Source organism: Anomaloglossus baeobatrachus, chromosome 3, assembly GCF_048569485.1.
Source record: "Anomaloglossus baeobatrachus isolate aAnoBae1 chromosome 3, aAnoBae1.hap1, whole genome shotgun sequence".
In the NCBI taxonomy this organism is placed as follows: domain Eukaryota; kingdom Metazoa; phylum Chordata; class Amphibia; order Anura; family Aromobatidae; genus Anomaloglossus; species Anomaloglossus baeobatrachus.
The window spans coordinates 510741814-510767028 of NC_134355.1; the positions used below are offsets into that span (position 1 = coordinate 510741814).

At 44.4% G+C, this 25215-nt stretch overlaps 1 protein-coding gene across 2 annotated transcripts in view; it reads right to left on the reverse strand.

Annotated features, from left to right (window-relative positions):
- Positions 1 to 25215, reverse strand: part of KCNAB1 (potassium voltage-gated channel subfamily A regulatory beta subunit 1) — a 525646-nt gene that overhangs the window by 111283 nt on the left and 389148 nt on the right. The window lies entirely within an intron of this gene.

The window sequence follows — 25215 nt, forward strand, 5'->3', positions numbered from 1 at the left end:
TGAGGAAGGAAGGAGGTGGGTGGGATGTTTGTCCCGCTCATCTCCGCCCCTCCGCTTTGATTGGGTGGCTGCTTAGTGACGTTGCTATGACGGCGAACGAACAGCCCCCTTAGAAAGGAGGCGGTTCGCCGGTCACAACGACGTCGCTAGGCAGGTAAGTAGTGTGACGGGTCCGCGCAATTTTGTGTGCCACTGGCAGCGATTTGCCCGTGACACACAAACGATGGAGGCGGATACGCACGCTAGTGATCTTGCTAGCAAGATCGCAGCGTGTAAAGCGGCCTTAAGTTCCCTATAAGACACCGATGAGTAGCCTTAATCAAATTTTGAGGGTGACAGATTTCTTTTAACCAGGCATACATTTTTAAAATTGTAGTAAAGTGTAATACACTGCTTTTCTACATTTGTAAAAAAATATAACAAACATATAACCAGTGTAAGGCTGAGGTCACAAAAGCCTATTTTCTCTGATCTGAGAATATACAGTTGATTATGCTAATGACACTCAGATCCGATTTAGATATAGTGTGATCAAATTCTCTCAGATGAGGAAAAGATGGTGAGAAACATTCTGTCAGTCTATGGAAATTGAACTGCACTCAGATGTCATCTAAGTGAAGTTCGAGGTTTTCCATGGACACATTGACTTTGCTTGGCTGAGTGTGATCCAAATATCAAATAAAGCTTGGGCATGCAGTGATTTTTTCCTCAGATCGGCTCAGTCTTAAGAAAAAAAATCTGATGTGCTCAGCCCCATAGACTAATGTGACGCCCTGACAAAATCAGGTTGTCACAGGAGACTGCATCCATCTTCCAGATGCAGAACTCTCTCCTCCTTGTCCTACCAACACAACCCCAAACAGGTACATACACCAGCCACAAAAGCCTAGTCACCCCTCCAAGAACACTAGGGACACCCCAGTGGGTGGGACCAGGCAGATGGTGATGCCCACCTAGGGGGTTCTGAGGTGTTAGGGGAGGGAACAAAACAGAAAGAGTTGAGCAGTGGAAGTGAGAGGAGTGAAGTGGTAGCTGGGGTTGTAGCTCCCAGAGTACCGGACTACCTGAGCTGATTAGGTGGCAGACGGCAGAGCAAGGCCACAGGCGATGGAGATCCGGTCGCGGGAGACCTTAAGTAGATCGGGGCAGGGCTGTAGCCTGCCGTGCCGACAGCGGTAATCCGGTCCGGAGGCCGTGCACAATCAGGGTACCTGGACCCTAGGGCGAGGACAGCTTCAAGCACCTTTCCAATCAATCAGCAGGGGACAAGATTCCAAGTCTTGTCCCACTAGCAGCCCAGATAGAGGGAGACGGAAGCCCAACACGATAGGGCGTCTGCAAGTGCCTGCAAAAATCCCAAGGGTCAGATCTCGCGGGCGACAGCTACCACTGCAAAGACACCGGGAGTGGACTTTTCCCGTTCCATGCAGCCTAGTTAACACACGAGGCACCAAACTAGATTGCAGGAGGAAGGGTCCCTGTTCTGTTCACTGGTGTGCGGAACCCGAGCACACTCCTCCAGAGGCTACCGGCATCTGGCACTTGGTTTACTACTTGGAATCTGTGTGACTTCATTCAAATAGTGAGTACACCGGTATCACCCGGTACATCCCCGCAGACTGCGCCCCAGCATTCCACTCCACCTACACCTGGGCCCTGGGACTACACCTCCCCTACCCGTGGAGGGGATACCATCCTGATGTCCCGCTCCATCAGCCCCGGGCATCCCATACAAAGGCAACGGCGGCGTTACCAACAATCACCGCAACCCACATGTGGTGTCATTGACAAACTCTCCCCTGTAAATAACCCCTATATTGAGTTGTGGGTGACGGGCTGCTGCATGAGCCCTGGATACGGCTGCCACTCGAGCCACAGCCACGATCCCAGATCCGAGCGTCTCGAGTAGCCCCCCTGCCGTGGTCTGTGCCCCCGCCCGCTACACTAACATAGTACGAAGTGCAATCCAATGGATCGCACTGGAACCGAAAATATTTTGGTGTAAGAAGAAGCTGCTATACTGTTACACGAAGCAGATACTATTGATATCATGTGGCAGTGTGGCACAAATAAGTCATCGCAAGTTCAGTGGGAGTTAAAAAAAAGGAAAAGCGAAAAAAAAAGATTTTAAAGTTCTAAAAATAACAAAAATTTAAATTAACACCTTTTGCCCAGTTAAAAAGAAAGAAATGTAAAAAATAAAAAGTGGCATATTTAATATTGCCAAGTCTGTAAAAGTTCAATCTATCAATAGAAAAAATTGGAAATCCGGGATGGGAAATGTTAAACAAGAGAAACGGATTAAATCTGTGCTGTTGAGTTCAAATGATGATCCATGACAAGGAATGAAGAAAGCAGTTTATTGTTAACGCGTTTCAAAGTCAATCTGTGAACTGTCGCTGTCCTGAGGAAGGAGTCTGTGAAATGCCTTGACAATAAACCACTTTCCTTATTCATTTTACTGGATCCTTATTGTAACTCAACAGCGCAGATTTAATCCTCTTCCCTTGGTGATCTCTTAGGGCTCATGCGCACGTACCTGCTGAGTATTCTGCAGCGATTTAACAGCACATGTGCGCGTCAAATCGCTGCAGAAACACTGCATAATGGATGCAGTTTTTCTGTCCAAAATAAGCCGATTTCATGCGCTATAGCTGCTGCCCTCACCATAGACAGAGCGGGAGCTGCATCCAAAGCGCACAAATTAATTGACATGCTCATTTTATGAACGCACGGATTTGGGTCAAAATTCTAGCACCCAAATCGCTGCGTTCATAAAAGAATTGTGCGCACGTATCATGCACAATCTTCATACGCAGCGTAAATGTATGCAATTACGCAACGTGCGCACACAGCCTTAGGCCCCCTTCACACGCACGTGTCTCCGGTACGTGCTAGGTCCGTGCCCGCATGTACCGGAGACACGGGCACACGTAAACCCATTAAAATCAATGGGTTTATGTGCACGCACGTGTGCAGCCATTGGCCCATGCCTCCGTGTGGAGCAGACGTGTGCCCATGTGCTCCACACGGATGCATGTCCGTTTTTTTCCGGCAGCACGGGTGTCACGCGGCCCGCATACGGACCACACGGATGTAGTGTGGATGTGGTCCCGTGTGACATGCGCCGGAGAAACACACGTGTCAGAGAAAAAAAAAATCTTTACTCACCTTCTCCAGCCCTCCTGTCTCTGCTGCTGCTGTCACTTGCTGCCGACCACCGCTCATTATGCTCATTTAATATTCACTTCACTGCGACCGGCAGGAGCAGCAGCGGGGAGTCGGCAGGGCTGGAGACCGAAGATCAGCACCACAAACAGCGACGCCAGGGACAGGTGAGCAGAAAGTTCCGTTCTCCGTGTGTTATCACGGAGAACACACGGAGAACACACGTGGTGCCATAAACACGGCACACGGAGGGGAAAACGCACCTTTGACACCTCCGTGAAACACGTGCGTGATTTTCACGGATGTGTGAAGGGGGCCTTATACACACTTGTGAATACTGCAGCAGCTAACAATTTTGTATTGATAGTATTAAACAAAGTTGAGAGACAATATTGGATCTCATAATATAATCATAGGGCAAAGGCTTCATAAAGTATAATTATAAACCAACAGACATAGGAAGTCTTTTCAGTTTGCCAAATAAATACCCCTTATTTATCTAGAATTAGCTCAATGAAATATGACAAAAAAATACATATAAAACATTTTTATTAGTACAAAAAGTCATTTAAAGCCATTAAGGGGGACATACTCATTACAAAATAATATGATAAAACCAAGTTCACACAGACATAAGAGGGTGAAAGATAAACCCCACGGGTCTTCACATCACATATCTAAGCATAGTTTCTTAGGACCATGTAATTGCCACATACATGGGAAAGATAAGTTCCCAGTTAAAATAACTAGGGACCTCTCTGTTACCGCATTTAGTAAAATACTGCACAGCACAACCAGAGTCACCACATAGTGGGGCACAAAAAGCACATAGTACATATACTATGCAGACTGCTTACCAGAATAAGTTGTGTAGACAGGTGGGGGGACAAGTCCCAACACGTGTTTCGCGTGTTGCTTCGTAGGGGGACTGTAGACTCTTCCAGAGTCCACATGATGCAGCTCACCTGGCGCACTCAGGGTCCTCAGGTGTAATGCTACAGACGGGGCGGGCTCTCCAGCACTCCACATGCTAAGTTGTGATCTATATGCCCTTTTCTTTCTCATTTATCTATATTTGTGTCGCGGGCGGGGAGAAAACCGCCGCTGCGCTCGCTAACGCTCGGGTCCGGCGCTGCTGCGACTGCTGCTCGGTGGCTCGAGCGGTGGGCCGGATCCAGGGACTCGAGCGGCGCTCCTCGCCCGTGAGTGAAAAGGGTGGTTGGTTTTGGGGGATTTAGTCCGTGACGACACCCACGGGTTGTGGTGAAGATAGGCACCACCACTGCTGGTGACGGGGATCCCAGGAGCGATGGTAGGGAGCAGCTGGGATGTTGTTTTCCCCCTCCGTGGGTAGGGGTCGGTGGTCCCGTGGCCCAGTGGTGTGATGGGGAGGCATGGTTGGTGAGGTGCAGGGTTGCAGGGACAGCGCGGCGCGGTGCCGGATGGCACGGGTGTACTCACTCAGTAAGAGATGCACAAAGTCCTCGGTAAACCAAACGGCTGGATGGATGGGTCCCGCAGCCGGCTGCAGTGTCTCTCCCCGGACAGGTGATGGCGGCTGTCTTTCCCTGCACCTTTGTGTACTGTTTTGACTACGATGAATCCCCAACGGTAGTCCACTCCCCGGTGTATGGATGCCGGAGGAGCCAGTTTGCCCGCAGGCGCTGGCCCTTGGGTCTCTAGCCTTAGGCGGTAGCTGTATACCCTCACGGTGCGGACAGTTGCCTTCTAACGGGTCTTTGGCTGTTAGGAAACCCCTGGGGTTCCTGTCACACTCGGATTTGACTGTTGACGGTGACTCCAAGCCTAGTCGGGGTCCGATGGCTGGCTTCACTTCGCTCCCCGGTCGTTACCGGTGGGCCACCGTCCATCCCCGGTCCTACGGTTCCACGTTGATTCACCACTCCTGCAGACGGCCACCACTGTCTGCCAACCTTGCTGTTAGTGCCTGGGCCACAAACCCAGACACTCTCCACTTTACTCCTCTCACTTCAACCTCCAAAACTAAACTGTCACTTTTCCCGCCTCCAGGCCTGTGAACTCCTCGGTGGGTGGGGAAACCTCTTGGCTCCGCCCCACCTGGTGTGGACATCAGACCCTGGAGGGAGGCAACAAGGATTTTGTGTTTGGCTAGTGTTACTGTCTAGTGGGGGTGGGGGTGTATGTATGTTACCTGTGACGACCTGGCTAGTCCAGGGCGCCACATTTGCGCTGCTGTGCATGGTCTCTTGTGCAAAATGCACACAGATATACAATTGTTGTTGCCCTTAGTGCTGCCAGTCTCCAGCATGGCGACAGTGGAGCGCACTTCCTGGTCCACGGTTGGCGCATGCGCAGACGGCGCGGTCTCCTACTCAGTGCACCATGGGTAAATGACGTCACTGGGAGTTTTTTCCTTAGCCTGTGGAGTGCCGGAGAGCCCGCCCCATCTGCATTATTACACCTGAGGACCCTGAGTGCGCCAGGTGAGCTGCATCATGTGGACTCTGGAAGACATATATAACCTCACTTCCCCCTCAGTGTCTACGGTCCCCCGACGAAGCAACATGCGAAACAAGTGTTGGGACTTGTCCCCCCACCTGTCTACACATCTTATTCCGGTAAGCAGTCTGCATAGTATATGCTTGGTATACCTGTATGCCACTATGTGTTTTTTGTGCCCCACCATGTGGTGACTCTGGTTGTGCTGTGCAGTATTTTACTAAATGCGGTAACAGAGAGGTCCCTAGTTATTTTAACTGGGAACTTATCTTTCTCATGTATGTGTCAATTACATGGTCCTAAGAAAATATGCTTAGATATGTGATTTGTAGACCTGTGAGGGGGTTTCTTTCACCCTCTTTTGTCTGTGTGAACTTGGTGTTATCACATTAGTTTGTAATGATTATGTCCCCCTTAATGGCTTTAAATTACTTTTTGTACTAATAAAAATGTTTTATATGTATTTTTTTGTCATATTTCATTGAGCTAATTCTAGATAAATAAGGGGGATTTATTTGGCAAACTGAAAAGACTTCCTATGTCTATTGGTTTGTATTGACAGTAGTTGTGTCGCACACACCATTACAAGGTGAGCATATACCTGCCTCCCTTCCACAAATATACTTGGATAAGACCCTATTGCCCGGTGCACTTTTCTTCTATAATGGGAAATGTGGCAATTCCTAGTTTTTTGGTCCCCAACCTCCCAGAAAAAAGTGATCAAAAGGTGCAAAGAAGAACGAGGAGTGATGATGTTGCCCATAATGAGCATTGATATCAACATTATCAAGTCTGTTTGGGATTACATGCAGAGAAAGAAGGATTTGCACAAATAAGAATCCATAGAAGATCTGTGGTTAGTTCTCCAAGATGTTTGGAACAACATCGCTGCGGAGTTCCTCCAAAAATTGCGTGCAAGTGTGCCTAGAAGAATTGATACTATTATGAAGGTGAAGGATGACCACACCAAATACTGATTTTATTTAGGTTTCTCTTTTGTTCATTCACTTTGCATTTTGCTAATTGATTATTTTAAACTATTAAGTAACACTTATAATTTTGAACACATTCTTTAAAGCTCGTTGTTCCACACCTGTGAAAAAATACAAAAAACAATGTTGTATCTGTGAAACTTATTCAAATGTAAAGGTCTAATCTTTGCAAAAAAATGGAAAAAAATAACAAAAAACAAACGAATGCAATTTAATGAAATACGTTTTGAAATTAAACAATAAAAGTAGACTACATAAGTAACTAATAACTGAGCATTTCTTTTTGTGGCTGATTAATATGGTAAAATGAGTAATACTAACAGATTGCCTTTATGGCTATTCTACACTTTTACTAAAAAATAAGTGATGATTAAGGGGGTTAAGCGATTTGTAACCTTATGAAAACATAACACATACAGATGCTTGAATATTTTATACAGCAGATGTTGTTTCCAACATAAAGTCATTTAGGCTATTTTTGCACAATACATAAGCGGTCAATTTGCAGTCTGCATATAACTGCATTATTAACCCGTGGATACGGAGGGAATACACGTTGTCCCAATGAGAAGCCATTAGAATGATTTTATCCTGCAGTCGATTATTGTGTTGGGTGAAGCTCTAATACTCAGCAGAGGAGAATGATTCTAGTTATGTAAGAGCGTCCCGTAAGGAGACATTTCTAACAATGTATTCCTATTGCTTTTAGTATCTGAGCATTCGTGAATGCATTCAAAGTGCTTCTGCTTTAATAATCCCAGAGTGAGACACCCACAGATTCTGTAACCATAGTTACCAAACCATAAAAATCATGGAAATTTTCTTATTTTTCTCCTTCTGCTTCCTTGGGGCTTCCCTTTGATGTATTTACAGTATCATTAGAATTCAGCTTGAACTCTTTAATCTAAAATCTTGCTATAAACATGGCAGCACGTCCCACCTAAGCATCCCTGCTAAGTGGGCAATAAAAAAACAAGTATTGTTATCTTAATAATGAATGTGATCCGTTGAGCGTCCTCCACTGAGACCAGCTCGGGTATTCCTATTCCTGCGTAATGCCACTCTGCCTTGTATACAGGGAGAAGGCTCGTTATGGACTTTACTGATTTGTTTACCTAGGTGCTATGTGAACCCCATACACATTACACTCCGGCCGAGGTCACGTGTCCTGCTATCATCCGTTAGAAGAGATTATCAGAGATCTGTTGGGAAAAAAGTTCTGCAAACACAAGTTTTTTATTAAATAACTGATGTCTGCTGGATCCGTTTTTAACAATAAAGTCTATGGAGAACGGATCTGTTAATGGATGGCTATTTAATCATGTATTTTTCTTGCATTTGTAAAAGATCCATTTTTTTTTCTTACAGGATCCATTACAAACGGAAGATAAATAGCAATCCATTAACAGATCTGTTCTTCATAAACTACCAGGTAAAAAAACGGATCTGACAGAAATTATTTTGCCAACGGATCCGTTCTAACAGATGATTACAGGACTTGTGAACTCAGCCTCATATTGGTTAAACGAGATAACAACAATATAATATGTATGGTGGCCTTGGACAATTGGTTTTCTGGGCAGTTAAGGTTCCGGCATGTCCGACTCCAGACTTTGTCAATCCTTTTGCTCTTTCTGAGATAAGCTACCTCTATGGAGGTCTGGTAGAGCCTCTCATAGAGAACAGCAATGGTCACATCAGTGGCATACTTAAGAAGGGTGCCAATTCAATTATAAATATAAAAATGGTGGCTTTCAGTTTTCGCTTGAGACTTCCACATAATTCATTGGTGGGAAGTCATGGAGCCCCTATCCAATAACAGCTGCAAGTGCTTCCTGTATGCAGTGAAGAATGGCTACCATCTATGTTCCCACAGCCAAATATGTTCAGATCACTTTGACAATTACTAAAGCGGGCTTTACACGCTACGATATATCTAACGAGATGTTGGCGGGGTCACGTCGTAAGTGACGCACATCCGGCATCGTTAGTGATATCGTAGAGTGTGACAGCTATGAACGAGGAGAAATACTCACCTTCTCGTTCATCGCTGACATGTCGCTCATTTTCTAAAAATCGAACGTCCTGTTGTTCATTGTTCCCGAGGCAGCACACATCGCTCCGTGTGACACCCCGGGAACAATGAACTGCAGCTTACCTGCGTCCCGCCGGCAATGCTGAAGGAAGGAGGTGGGCGGGATGTTTACGTCCCTTTCATCTCCGCCCCTCCATTTCTATTGGCCGGCCGCTGTGTGACGTCGCTGTGACGACAAACGGCCCTCCCCCTTCAGGAAGTGGATGTTCGACGCCCACAGCGAGGTCATTTGGAAGGTAAGTGCGTGTGACGGGGGGTTACAGCATTGTGTGACACAGGCAAGAAATTGCCCGTGGCGCACAAACGATGTGGGCGGGTGCGATCGCAAATGCGATCGCACGAGAAATCGACACATGTAAAGCAGCCTTAAGGCTTTGTCTGCATTAAAGAGCATGAAAGGGATTGGATACAGTCCTAGGAGACCTCAGCGTGTTACACACATCTTTCCAGGGCAATTAGATGGAGTCCTTTTGATTCGCCATGAATTGAATTTTTTGGAAAAATTCACCACACTACCACCCTTTTTTCCCATATATGTAGTGAAAAACACAGGCCCTGATTCAGCAAACAATTTTTGCCCAAATTCTGATGTAAAACTGCCTGAATAAAGTGTTAAACTCTTGGCGTTTTTGCACCTGTCCCGGCAACTTGAGCCAACTTTTTGAAAAGTGGTTGAAGCTTGGGCAAGGTGAAGTATTTCCAAGCGTGCCTGACAAATTTATCATGATTTATGCCATAAAAGGTAGAGTAAATTACAGAAATGTATGCCAACCTCTAGCTGGCATTTGTTTCTAACGGTGAATGGCAATTAAAAAATGCTCCAAATTCATTAAGAGAATGCTTCTTACTGAGTTTGGTGCATCTTATTTCAGAGCTCTCTTCATTAAGACTGATGTACAAAATGCAAGTCTTCATAGATTGAGGCCATGGAATGAAATACCTTTTAAAGGTAGATTGTCACCCCCAAGCACAATTTTAACTGAACACATAGAAATAGAGATGACTTATTCCCTATAAAAATCATATCTTTACTATATAAATTTGTTCCTCCGTATACCAGTTAGGGTGCTTAGTGCACTTTTGGTGTAGCCAAGGATCTTCAGTGCACTATTCCACTCATTGTATTTAGATACCCCCACCATGCAGAAAAGAGATGAAAACATATTATTTTAACAGGGGCTGAGAGTAGTCTTCATGTACATTTTCCTTTAGTGACAATTTTTCAAAGGGTCAGTTGCAAAAAATGTAAGTTGCTTTTGGTTTTCCTGATGCAGGAGCGGGGTATGTGCCACCAGTAGGGGACCGCCTGCAGGCTGCCTCATGCAGTGGGTCAAGAAGTCTTCAAGGGTTCTGCATTCTGTCACCCCCCTTAAGTGGGTTTTGGCCATTCTATAAACAGATAACCAGCGCAAAGAAAAGGTAAAAATAGCGTAAAGATAGGTGCACCAATAGAGACAAATGAACAGAGAAATTTATGAGGGGATGTTAATAGAATGATGGGGCAATGTATAGAGGTTGTGAAGGAAGGACAGTACAAAGGCTGGTCAATATAGTATAAGACGGACACAGTATGAGGGTACAGTATGAGGGTACAGTATGATGCACAGTATAGATAATTACCCCCAAAGAGCTGTCTGTGCATGGATACTTGGCCTTGTTATTTCCCTTTTCATATCTTTAAACTCTTCAAGAGTTGGATATTGACATAATGGGCCACTTAATATGGTGGTTATGGTGGTCTCCTAAAAAGAGCCACTCCTTGGCTGGGTCCTTCCCGGAGGGATATCTGGCTATTTTCCGTGTCGAGACTCCTAACAGAGGCTCCATGGACTTTTTTGATTTGCATACTTCCCAGGGGGCAATGCACCTAGGATTTCACTGTGTTGAGCGCCTCGTTGGCTGCCGGCAGTGTTATCTCTGGCTGGTCTCCCCGAGATAAGTGATTGGTTTGTCTTGTTAGCCTACTAGGCATTGCTCTCACCTGGCCAAGATCCTACTCCACACTCATGAGGGGCAATACCCCGAAACAGCTGTCTATGGATGGATACTTGGCCTTGGTATTTCCCTTGTCATATTTTTAAACTTGTCAAGAGTTGGATATTGATTAAAAGGGCCACTTAATATGCTGGTTATAGTGGTCTCCTAAAAAGAGCCATTCCTTGGCTAGGTCCTTCCTGGAGTGATATCTGGCTATTTTCTCCTAACAGAGACTCCATGAACTTTTTTGATTTGCATACTTCCCAGGGGGCAATGCACCTAGGATTTCACTGTTTTGAGCACCTTTGCTGGCTGCCAGCAGTGTTTTCTCTGGCTGGTCTCCCCGAGATCAGTGATTATTTTGTCTTGACAGTATAGAGGGGACACTATGCACAGAGCGAAAGTGTGAGTAGCGGGCGCAGAATAGAGATTGGACAGTTTTAGGATTTTGCAGTTTAGGAGAAAGTCAGAAGAAGAGGCCCAATATGTAAAGGGGAAAACATAGTATGAGACACTTAAGATAGGTATAGTGTGTTAGTTCTGGCTAATAATGGCGGACAGTGTGACTGTTTGGCTATTAAAAGTGGATAGGGTAGACGTTGTGGCAAATCATGGTGGATAGTGCAGTAGTTATAACTAAGGGGTACTTTGCACGTTGCGACATCACTAGCACTGGCTAGCGATGTCCAGCGCGATAGCACCCGCCCCCGTCGCACATGCGATATCTTGTGATTGCTGCCTTAGTGAACATTATCGCTACAGCAGCATCACATGCACATACCTGGTCGGCGACGTCGCTGTGACTGCCGAACAATCCCTCCTTCAAGGGGAGGTGCGTTCGGCGTCACCGAGATGTCACTAAGCGGCCGGCCAATAGAAGCGGAGGGGCGGAGATGAGCGGGACGTAACATCCCGCCCACCTTCTTCCTTCCGCTTTGCCGTCGGGGTGCAGGTAAGGAGATGTTTGTCGTTCCAACGGCTTCACACACAGCGATGTGTAACGCCGCTAGAGTGACAAACAACATCGTACCTGCAGCAGGAGCGACATTATGGAAATGACCGCCGTGACACAAATCAGCGATTTTTGACTGTTTCACGCTCGTTCATCGCTCCTAGGATGTACACATTGCGATGTCGCTACTGGTGCTGGATGTGTTTCACAACAGCCGTGACCACGACGATATTTCGGTAGCGATGTCGCAACGTGCAAAGTACCCCTAAGGGTGGACAATGTGACAGATGTAAAAAGGGCGGACAGTGTGGTGGCTCTAGCTAATAAAGGCAGACATTGGGGCAGTTATAGCTAATAAGGATAAACAGTGTGGTAGTTATAGCTGATAAGGAGAAGCTGTGACGATTATAGCAAATTTGGGCATATATTGTGGAGGTAATATTTTATAGGATAGCACAGTTTAGAGGCCTCATAGGTTGTGTAACACAGCCGTGGCACTTCAGTGGAGGTGGTGCTCAAGTCAGAGCCTAAATCAAAATTTGCCACTCAGAGTCTCAGTGAAACAGAAAAATAATTCATAAACTGCATGCAATCTAACAAATAAACGTTTCAGTCCAACTCGGCCCTTCATCAGTACAGATTGCAAAAAGAAAGCTGTGGCAGGGAGGTGCAGCTTTTATATGATCTCTCTGTCAGCGGTGGATCCCGCACAGCTCTGTTTCTCTGCCACAGCTTTCTCTCTGCAATATGTACTAATGAAGGTCCGAGGCGGACTGAAACATTTATTTTTTTAGATTGCAAGCACTTTATTAAATACTTTTCAGTTTCACTGAGACTTTAAGTACCATAAGAGGGACAGTGTGGCAGCACGATTATTTATTCAGAGGCACAGCATAGTACAGATATTTTTAATCAAGGAAATTATAATGACACTGGTAGTTTTAAATGCACCGTGTTAGTGTGTGCTGCCAAAGACCGGAGAAAATGGAAGTCTGCACACTCAAACTGTGGATATGAAAAGTCATCATGGCATCTGGATAAGATGGAGATAAAAAGAAAATGAATTATTTAAATCAGAGAACATGTCACCTATAAAGGTGCCTGGATGTAAATGTTCATTTGTGTTACTGACTACGCCTCATCAGTAGTGTGGTTCCTGTATGGTCCACAGTCTTATCATGGCTATTAACAGCAACTACCAGTATTAGCTTACCTAGGAGTTGTAGGTTCAAGCAATCCCATAATATATGGATATGACCTGACATTGCACTGATTACTGCTTACTGCACTAAGCTTGGAGATGTATTCATATATAGATGGTGGTTTTAGTGCTGTATTCATGTATTGATGGTGTCTCAGATGCTGTAATCATGTACTATTGGTGGTTCTGGTGCTGCATTTATGTGTATATGTGTTTCTGGTGATGAAATCCTTTACCCCCTTCATGACATTTGACATACCTGTATGTTATGGTCAGATAGGGGTTCCCGACCCATGACTTATAGGTAAGTCATGCAATCGAGTGGAGCACAGGAACTGTGACCATACGATAGCCACTGGTAGCTCGGCTTACATGACAGCCAGGCCCCAGCTCTCACAGCCAGGAGCAGTGTTTGCACCACCCCAGGCTGTTTGACCCCCTAAGCACCGAGATTGATATCGATTGCAACATTTCACAGGCTAGAAGAAAGAGTGCCCTCCCTTTCTTGTCCACTTGGCACCTCAGTGATGTAAATGCGAGGGCCCGATCATTGACTTAGGTGATCAGGACAACCTCTGGGTTTGAAAACTAGAGGCTAATGACAGAATAATCATAGTATCATAGTATCATAGTTTTTAAGGTTGAAGGGAGACTCTAAGTCCATCTAGTTCAACCCGTAGCCTAACATGTTGATCCAGAGGAAGGCAAAAAAACCCCAATGTGGCAAACAAGTTCCAATGGGGAAAAAATTTCCTTCCTGACTCCACATCCGGCAATCAGACTAGTTCCCTGGATCAATACCCTGTCATAAAATCTAATATACATAACTGGTAATATTAAATTTTTCAAGAAAGGCATCCAGGCTCTGCTTAAATGTTAGTAGTGAATCACTCATTACAACATCATGCGGCAGAGTTCCATAGTCTCACTGCTCGTACAGTAAAGAATCCTCGTCTGTGATTATGATTAAACCTTCTTTCCTCAAGACGTAGCGGATGCCCCCGTGTTCCAGTCGCAGGCCTAGGTGTAAAAAGATCTTTGGAAAGGTCTCTGTACTGTCCCCTCATATATTTATACATTGTGATTAGATCCCCCTAAGCCTTCGTTTTTCCAAACTAAATAACCCCAAGTTTAATAACCTGTCTTGGTATTGCAGCCCACCCATTCCTCTAATAATCTTGGTCGATCTTCTCTGCACCCTCTCCAGTTCAGCTATGTCCTTCTTATATATCGGTGACCAGAATTGTACACAGTATTCTAAGTGCGGTCGCACTAGTGACTTGTACAGAGGTAGAACTATATTTTTTTCATGAACACTTATACCTCTTTTAATACATCCCATTATTTTATTAGCCCTGGCAGCAGTTGCCTGACACTGTCCACTAAAGTGAAGTTTACCATCCACCCATACACACAAGTCTTTTTCTGTGTCTGTTTTACCCAGTGTTCTACAATTAAGTACATAATCATACATTTTATTTCCTCTACCCAAGTGCATGACCTTACATTTATCTACATTAAACTTCAATTGCCACTTCTCAGCCCAATCCTCCAATTTACATAAATCTCCCTGTAATATAAAATTATCCTCCTCTGTATTGATTACCCTGCAGAGTTTAGTATCATCTGCAAATATTGAAATTCTACTCCGCATGCCCCCAACAAGGTCATTTATAAATATGAAAGTTAAAATGAAAGTTTAATGAAAGTTAAAATCCCATAGAAAGACTGAGTATAAAAGTAAAAACTTTTTTTTAAATTGTAAAAATGAGTAAAAAAAAAATAATCCCAAAATAAAAAATATTATACCAATAAATACGTATACTTGTGTAAGAACAAAAATAAACAAAAAAGTACACATATTTGGGATCCCTATGTCCGGAACAACCCGAGCTATAAAACTGTCACAATGTTTGACTCCTTCAGTGCTCACCGAAAACAAAAAAAAAAAAAGAAAACTTGGCAAAAGCCTATACTTTTTCTTAAAACCAAGAAACAAAAAGTGTAATAAAACACGATAAAAAAAGAGAAATGTAGATAAAAGATGCCATTGCTAAAATTTTCATTTTGTCCGGCAGAAAACAAGCTGTTAAACAGCTTTATCAGAAGAAAACTAAAAAAGTTATAGCCCTCAGAATATAGTGATGCAAAAATATATATTTTTTTCTGTCAAATTGTTTTAATTGTGCAAAACCAGAAAAACATAAAAAATATAAACATGGTATTGATTTAATCTTACTGACATGAACAATAAAAGCGTCTTATCATCACTTTTGCCACATGGTAAACATCATACAAAAAAAAATCCTAAATTGTTGCTTTATTTTCATTCTGTCTACTAAAAATGCAATAGAAAGCCATACAAATATATATATATATATATATATATATATATATATATATATATATATATATATATATATATATATTTGTATATATATATACAGTGCCTACAAGTAGTATTCAACCCCCTGCAGATTTAGCAGGTTTGATAAGATGCAAATAAGTTAGAACCTGCAAATTTCAAACAAGAGCAGGATTTATTAACAGATGCATAAATCTTACAAACCAACAAGTTATGTTGCTCAGTTAAATTTTAATAAATTTTCAACATAAAAGTGTGGGTCAATTATTATTCAACCCCTAGGTTTAATATTTTGTGGAATAACCCTTGTTTGCAATTACAGCTAATAATCGTCTTTTATAAGACCTGATCAGGCCGGCACAGGTCTCTGGAGTTATCTTGGCCCACTCCTCCATGCAGATCTTCTCCAAGTTATCTAGGTTCTTTGGGTGTCTCATGTGGACTTTAATCTTGAGCTCCTTCCACAAGTTTTCTGTTGGGTTAAGGTCAGGAGACTGACTAGGCCACTGCAACACCTTGATTTTTTCCCTCTTGAACCAGGCCTTGGTTTTCTTGGCTGTGTTCTTTGGGTCATTGTCTTGTTGGAAGATGAAATGACGACCCATCTTAAGATCCTTGATGGAGGAGCGGAAGTTCTTGGCCAAAATCTCCAGGTAGGCCGTGCTATCTATCTTCCCATGGGTGCGGACCAGATGGCCAGGCCCCTTGGCTGAGAAACAGCTCCACAGCATGATGCTGCCACCACCATGCTTGACTGTAGGGATGGTATTCTTGGGGTCGTATGCAATGCCATCCAGTCTCCACACGTGACGTGTGTGGTTGGCACCAAAGATCTCGATCTTGGTCTCATCAGACCAGAGAACCTTGAACCAGTCTGTCTCAGAGTCCTCCAAGTGATCATGAGCAAACTGTAGACGAGCCTTGACATGACGCTTTGAAAGTAAAGGTACCTTACGGGCTCGTCTGGAACGGAGACCATTGCGGTGGAGTACGCTACTTATGGTATTGACTGAAACCAATGTCCAAACTGCCATGAGATCTTCCCAGAGCTCCTTCCTTGTTGTCCTTGGGTTAGCCTTGACTTTTCAGACAAGCCTGGCCTCGGCACGGGTGGAAACTTTCAAAGGCTGTCTAGGCCCTGGAAGGCTAACAGTAGTTCCATAATCCTTCCACTTCCGGATGATGCTCCCAACAGTGGAGACAGGTAGGCCCAACTCATTGGAAAGGGTTTTGTACCCCTTGCCAGCCTTGTGACCCTCCATGATCTTGTCTCTGATGGCCTTGGAATGCTCCTTTGTCTTTCCCATGTTGACCAAGTATGAGTGCTGTTCACAAGTTTGGGGAGGGTCTTAATTAGTCAGAAAAGGCTGGAAAAAGAGATAATTAATCCAAACATGTGAAGCTCATTGTTCTTTGTGCCTGAAATACTTCTTAATACTTTAGGGGAACCAAACAGAATTCTGGTGGTTTGAGGGGTTGAATAATAAATGATCCTCTGAATAAACTTTTCACAATTTAAAAAAAACCAGAAAAACGAAATAACATTCTTTTTTGCTGCAGTGCATTTCACACTTCCAGGCTGATCTACAGTCCAAATGTCACAATGCCAAGTTAATTCCGAATGTGTAAACCTGCTAAATCTGCAGGGGGTTGAATACTACCTGTAGGCACTGTGTGTGTGTGTGTGTAATATATATATATATATATATATATATATATATATATATATATATATATATATATATATATATATATATATATATATATATATATATATATATACAGTACAGACCAAAAGTTTGAACACACCTAATTCAAAGAGTTTTCTTCATTTTCAGGACTCTGAAAATTGTAGATTCACATTGAAGGCATCAAAACTATGAATTAAAACATGTGGAATGAAATACTTAAAAAAGTGTGAAACAACTGAAAATATATCTTATATTCTAGGTTCTTCAAAGTAGCCACCTTTTTGCTTTCATTACTACTTTGCACACTCTTGGCATTCTCTTGATGAGCTTCAAGAGGTAGTCACCGGAAATGGTCTTCCAACAGTCTTGAAGGAGTTCCCAGAGATGCTTAGCACTTGTTGGCCCTTTTGCCTTCACACTGCCATCCAGCTCACCCCAAACCATCTCGATTGGGTTCAGGTCTGGTGACTGTGGAGACCAGGTCATCTGACGTAGCACCCCATCGCTCTCCTTCTTAGTAAAATAGCCCTTACACAGCCTGGAGGTGTGTTTGGGGTCATTGTCCTGTTGAAAAATAAATGATGGTTCAACTAAACGCAAACCGGATGATATAGCACGCCGCTGCAAGATGCTGTGGTAGGCATGCTGGTTCTGTATGCCTTCAATTTTGAATAAATCCCCAACAGTGTCAGCAGCAAAGCACCCCCACACCATCACACCTCCTCCTCCATGCTTCACGGTGGGAACCAGGCATGTAGAGTCCATCCGTTCACCTTTTCTACAAAGACACGGTGGTTGGAACCAAAGATCTCAAATTTGGACTCATCAGACCAAAGCACAGATTTCCACTGGTTAATGTCCATTCCTTGTAATCTTTAGCCCAAACAAGTCTCTTCTGCTTGTTGCCTGTCCTTAGCAGTGGTTTCCAAGCAGCTATTTTACCATGAAGGCCTGCTGCACAAAGTCTCCTCTTAACAGTTGTTCTAGAGATGAGAAGGTGTGTCCAAACTTTTGGTCTGTACTATATATATATATATTTGTGTGTGTACGTGAAAGAAAAAGGTACCAGTAAAAATGTTGACTCATCCTCCTAAAAACAAATCGACACATGATGTCATGATAGGTACAGGGAAGTATCAAGCAAATGACAAAAGGGAAGGGAAACCCTGTGTCTAAAGAAGGGGGAGATGGTGACCCCTGACCAAACCTACCACTGTGCCCTGGGTTCCCTCACCGCCCTAGACAGGTTCCTCACCTATGCGCTGAGCTGGATACCTGGCCCTAGGCTGACTCTGATCTGGGCCCTAGGTAGGGAGCAGATGGGATTAGCTCTTGGTCAACTCCACTAGGTGCTAAAGGACACACAGGGATAACAAACAAGGGAAAACAAACAACTTAACTCCAGTAGACTCAGGGAGAGGAACTGGAATAACCACCAAGATTCTCCAGATGATTGCAAGCTGACTGCTTGCACAGAAGACTTGTAAAAGGTAAATGAACTATCATAAGCACTGAGTAATAGGAAGTGAAGGTATACAAAGACACAAGGAAAGTACTGATAAAAAGCAGCTGACAGGCTGAGGAACTCTGCAGGGTCCTAAAGGTAAATTGATGAAAACCAAGTAGAAAGAATAGAAGGTCAGGGAGCAATTTGCGCAGCCAAATGCTGTGACTTTCTGTAGCCGGACACCACAGGACTATCTGTCACTCATGACACACCTGTAACACATGACTCTTTTGTCAGAAATAAAGGAAAATTATAGCTCTCAAAGGCAATGGAAAAAATGTTTGGGGGAAAATATCCAAACAAACATTTTTTATTGTGTGATAGCAGCAAAACATAAAAAAAATATAAAAATCTGCTATTGCTGTAATTGCACCGACTGGAAGAACAAAGTCGTCAAATCACTTATTTTTGTCCCTCTTTTCAGGTGTGCACCAAAGTGCGGTCTGCCACAGGTTTGTGCACCTCTGAAAAGCCGGACTCTACAGCACAGAGACCAAACGGAGTCTAAAGTAACTCTGCTGCCTCAATAGTGAATGGGGGTTTTCATCTGAATCATGTATTTCAGATATTTTTGATGAAAACCCCGATGTAAGTGCTCCTTGAAAATGTAACCACAAATACCAAACTGCTCCACGTAGCGACACTTAAAGACTGCCATATATTTATTATTTAAAACTAGGTATTTGATTTAATGCTCTGACCTTGATAAAGATTTATTATGAACTAAATCTGAAGAGAAGGTTATAAATAAACATTGTTGCAGGTTTCAACAAATGCATTTATGATACATTATATATGCCTGTCTTAAAAAACTATTAGAAAAGCTAAAAAAAAAAAGGAAAATGTATAATTTTATCACTTTTCTGCCAAAGTAGCACCACGCAAGCTTTAGTGAATAACTATAATGCTTTTTTCAGTAATTGCTTTGCATTTGTTGATTTATTTGCTTGTCAATGTGATAATATAAGCCACTGTGGCTATGCCGGGTTCTTGTGCTTCTCCCAGCCACTTTTGCTCTTCCAAATTATATTTCCACTAATAGTTCAACCCAAATCAAACAAATAAAGGAGAGAAATTAAGAGGGAAAACAATTTCATAAAACAGTTATAAATGTAATTAAAATGAAACAAATAAATATAGAGCAATAGGATTTGAACAGTGTAATCAGAAATGGAGCATTCAATCATGTGGCAGCAGGGCAATATCCTTGCAGAAATTTATTAGGTTACACGTTCACACAGCTTTTTTTGTCCAGCATTATTTTCAGCAGTCAAAATTTGATCTATTGGCAATAAAAACACAGTATTCAAAACACAGATTTTGCCGTATTTTTTGCTACTTTTTATGTTTTTTTTATTGTTAATATTTTTTGGTGCAAATCACATTGGTGATTTATGTACAGTACATGTTTAATAAACTTAGTTGTCTTCACCAAAAATGCAGCAAGAAAACACTCTGCAAAAACACAGAAAAACCAATTTGCTGCATTTTTTACCTTTTTTTGCTCTCTATAGGTAGAAAAAAACCTGCAAAAACATTGAAAAAAACGGTGAAAGAATTGACCTGCTGCAGATTTCAAAAACATTGCTCCGCTCAAATTCTAGCAGGATAAAACAATAAGCATGTGCATAAGGTTTCTACAATATTATAGCTTTTGCTGGTACTGAAAAATACAGATTCTGTTCTGCAGAAAAAAAATTCTGAAAAAAAGCTGCAAAATTGTTGTGTGTGAATCTAACCATAGAGTCTATTGTATGCACCTTCAACACCCCATTGCTTAACTTAAAGGGAACTTGTCATCAGAAATTTTGCTTTAAACCTAAAAGTTTCCCCCTCTGCAGCTCCGGGGCTGCATTCTAGCAATGTTGCTGTACGTTTTGTGGCCCCTTTTAAACCAAATTAAATACTTTATAAACTTGTACCTTTTGTTATGTAAATCGTCCATGGGGGTGGGCTCTTTGCTGACCGTTGCTGTTCCTCCAGCAGATTTACGCCGCCCCCCAACGCTGAATTTCATATCTCAAGACGCCACCCCTGGGCGCCCGTGGTCCCGCGCATGCGCTGTGCGACTGTAGCGGGTCTGTGCACTGTGTGGACGTGTGACCGCTGGTGACGTTTTGCGCAGGCACGATGTTATGGGCAGCGCTGTGAGTGTCATCAGCAAGTGCCGCCCATAACCTCGTGACCGCACTTTCCCCTCTGCCTCCAGCGTTCTGCGCAAGCGCTTGCTGGCCAGATGACCTGACGTCACCTCTTTCCCATCTTGCCCTGCTGCAGGGTAAGATGGGAAGGAGGTGACGTCAGGTCATATGGCCGGCGAGCGCTTGCGCAGAACGCTGGAGGCAGTGGGGGAAAGCGCGTCCACAAGATTATGGGCGGGCACTTGCGATGCAATCACAGCGCCGCCCATAATCTCGTGCTTGTGACACACGTCACCAGCGATCCTGGCATGGGCAGCACCTCGGGTGCAGTGGGTGGCGTCCTGATGGATGAAATGGAGCGTGGGGGGACGGCGTCAATGTGCTGGAGGAACAGCAATGGTCAGCAGAGAGACCGCCCCCATGGACGATTTACAAAATTTACATAGCAAAAGGTACAAGTTTATAAAGTATTTAATTTGTTTTAAAAAGGGCCACAAAAAGTACAGGAACCTTGCTAGAATGCAGCCCACGAGCTGCAGAGGGGGACACTTTTAGGTTTCAAGCTAAATTTCTGATGACAGGTTCCCTTTAATACACGGGCTGATATTTCCTATAGTCTGTTATTCTCTTTCTGCTGGAGTCACACGATTGTATGGCGTCTGATGCGAGTGCATCAGATGTGATATGGTAATGACCCTCGGCTCCCGCTCTGCTTCGAGAGTGAGCCGACTGTCATGCAACTGTGATCCGATCCTGTGATCGGATCACAGCTGCGGAGGAGAGGGAAGGATTAATCTCTCCATCTCCTCAATTGTCAGCTGATGCAATTATCCCACTGCACTCGGATGTCATCCGAGTGCAGTCCGATGTTTCTCTTGCACCCATAGACTTTTATGGATGCGAGTGAAATGGCTCTCGCTGACAATCACAGCATGCTGCAACTTTTCTCTCATCAAGAATCCGACCATATGCTCTCCCTCATTGAATAACATTGGTCCGAGTGTCATGCGAGATTTTCTCGAATTGCACTCGTCGAGTCATACACTCGTGTCCAGGGTTATGGGGTACTCGGTCCCTGGCCATATATTTACAAGGATGCTGTATCACGGGTGATTGCTGGCCGTTACCTGGTTCCGTGACCCTGGGGACGCTTTTTTAAAGGGGAGTATTTACAGGGGAGATTAAAGTCATTGCTGTGATGACACCTGCGGGTTGCGGTTAAGATGGTGGGACCGCTGCTGCTGAGTTGGTTACCCCTAGGGCTGGTAGTAATGGCAGCTGTGGTGGTAGGCCCTCTGCAGGTAGGGCTCAGCCCAGGTGGATGTATGGTGGATACTTTCGCTGAAGAAGGAGACCACACCGTGGGTTATAAGTTAACAGTTCTGTACTCACAGTTGGGCCCTTGGATGGCTGGTTCAGGTCCCTGTATTTCCAGTGCCAGTTTGATTACTTGGTTGCTCTTTACCTGGCACCCTCAGTGTGGTTGGGTCCCCGAAGGTTGGAGCTGGTTTAGGGCCTGACTGTCCTTGTTTTGGCTGTCTCCTTGTCCGTACGGTGGGCAGTGTGGACCTTGTAGGGCTGGTCCATGTTCCGTGTCCCGAACCCTGATCCCCCCGTTACTGCTGATGCCCCTGGATCTGTGGGTCAGTGAGGTCCATTGTCAGAGTTCCGGGATTTCCAGTTTTCTTTTGAAGGATCTTGCCCTTTGTTAACATGGAGTTTTCTGTTCTGTTGCCCTACTTCCTGTTCATCTGTTTAAAAGCCCGCCCCTAAGCTTAGTCTAGTTGCCTGAGTATACTGCTTCCTGTGTACTCCTGCCCTGCTGCTCTCATCTCCTGATTGCTGTTTGGATCCAGTTGAAACACCTGACACCAGCTCTGGACTTCACCTCTCATCCAACTGTGCTCGGACTCTGTCTGCCGTCTCTGGTCGGCACTTCTGCCCGGTCCCTTCCGTTCATATCCACCCTAGGACTCACATCACGTACGGACATTTTTTGGACTATATCTGTTGCTCTTTTGTGTCCCGGCTGCTGTACATTTGGGCCTTCTGGGGTGATTGCCGGACAGCCCCTGTATATACTCCCTGGGGGAGTCCAGTGCGCGGCCCCGGGAATTCCCCTTTGCTCTGAACCCGGCAGGTATTTACTGTGTTTATGTTCCACTGTGTATATTCTGTTCTGTGTACATATTGCGGTTACATATTACTCTGTATATTTTGTTCTGTTTACATATTGCGGTTACATATTATTGTGTATATTCTGTTCTGTGCACATACTGCGGTTACATATTATAAAACGTCTTTTGCACCAAGAACTCGTCTCTGGTTGTCATTGCCCTAACGCAATCGAAATCCTTAGTACATACAATAGTATTACATCCATGAAGGACCCTCACTGTGCAGCTAATTGCCAGGCTGCGTGAAGCTGATGCCTGACCTAGGGCCCTGTGCCCCGTCGGTGCTCTGGTCCCAGTGGTACTTGGGTGTACCTACTCTGACGACCAATCTCCTGTGCCCCCTGGTCACCGTTACACGACCCAGCTCTAGGCACGTCTCTCTGCTTTACTCTCCACTTCTTGACTCCTCTTGACTGCTCACTGTCCCCTCCCACCAGGTTGTCTAGTCCCCTGGACTGGCTCTGCCCTCTAGGTGGCCAACCCCTTTGTGTGTGACTAGCCAAGTACCCCTGGTGTGGACTGGGAACTGGGATTTTGGTGTGTGTGGATGTCACTGGCACTGGTGTTCCAGGTCTCTGGGGGTAGGCCCTGCATCCTGGTGAGGATGCAGTACCTAGTAGTGCCCTGAGTGGTTCAGGGGCGCTACATGAGCGTGCCCTTAAATTATTTTATTAAAGGTTTTTTTTTAGTATAGTAATAAAAATGTGTTATTACTATCATTATCATTTTACAATTTTGTTATACTAAAAGGGGTTTGGGGTTTTTTCAAGCCATTTCTCATGACAGCCCCATAGACATGCACTCGAGATTTTTTCAAGTGTACATGTGAATGAAGAAAGGGGACAATGCCTTCAGAAGACAAATCTTGAAGCAGCTCATCTTCCATGAGATGAAATCGGGCACGTTGAAATTCAGATTTGGGAAGCTGCCAGACATGAAAGTTAGTTGTTGAGTTTGGTGACTTTAATGTGTAATTGACTTATCTTATTTTTTGTAAGTATTTGCCTTTTTCAAGTGGGTACAAAGACACAGTCAACCACATTTTTGTGCAGATACTGCCAAAATGTGGTCAGACAGAATAGAAATGGTCTTTGTCTTCTTCATTAGTTAATAGCCCAGTTGGCTGATACGCCTGAATCCCGTTTTTAGTACTTTAGACCGAAGTCCTTATGGAGCCACAACGTATAGAAAAATGTGGTGTAAACATAGACTTAGAAGGCTTTTAAGATAAGTAATGCAAAATTAGGCCATGTTCACACGTTGAGTATTTGGTCAGTATTTTACATCAGTATTTGAAACCCAAAACCAGGGGTGGGAAAAAAAATTCAGAAGTGGTGCCTGTTTTCCTATTACACTTTTCCTCTGATTGTTCCCCTCTTTTGGCTTACAAATACTGATGTAAAATACTGATCAAATACTGAACGTGTGAACTTGGCCTTAGACTAAATATCGACATAATTTAATTACAGCCTTGGCTGGTAGATGATGTCCTCTAAAATTGGTCAAAGAACTCTACTAGGCTTCATAAGGGTTTACTGTAAAAAATATTGGAATCCCCCATAAAACCCAGATGGAAAATCATAAAAAAAACAAACACAAATATGTGAATAGAGACTAGATAAGTCACTGAATGAAAATTTATGAATGGACCCGCCCTAACGAGCAATGAGCTTTGGCTAGTCTACAGCATGAGCAGCAAAAGCAAATGATGAGTACCGTATTTTTGGGATTATACGACGCGGTTTTCCTCGCAAAAATTTGGGAGGAAAATGAGGGGTGCGTCTTATCATCTGAATGTAGCTTAACGGAATGTAGTGGAGAGGGGTAGCAGGAGGCAGGAACAATGCTGCGGGAGCTATGCTGCTGGGGCTGCAGATGCTGTGCTGGGACTGCGGGCACTGTGCTGCCGTGGCTGTGCTGGGGCTGCGGGTGCTATGCTGGGGCTGCAGGCTGCTGTGCCGCGGGCATCAAATAATTTTGCCTGGAGTCAGTGTGACGCCCTGGACAAGCCAGGGGTCACAGGTAACTACATCACCACACCCTACACCCCGGATAGGTACACCAAAGCTAGACCCGAAAATCCTTGTTGCCTTCCTCCAGGGGCTGATGTTCACACCAGGGGCTGGGCCAGGCGGTTGGTCCCGCCCACCGAGGAGTTCACAGTCCTGGAGGCGGGAAAAGCAGTGAGTTAAGCTAGGGCAGTGGAAGTGGAAGGAGCAAAGCGAAGTGGTAGAAGAGCAACAGTGAGACTGCGTCCGGGTGTGTGCCCCGGACAGAGACAGCAAGGTTAGCAGACGGCGGTGACCGTCTGCAGGAGTGGCTGATCGGAGTTGCCGAAAGGACCGTGGACGGGTGGTGGCCCGGCGGTACCGGACCGGTACACAAAGTGAGGCCAGCACCATTGGCAGGGGCCTTTCGGACCCCGGCAAGGCTTGGAGTCGCCGTGAATTTGCCAAATCCGTCAGTGA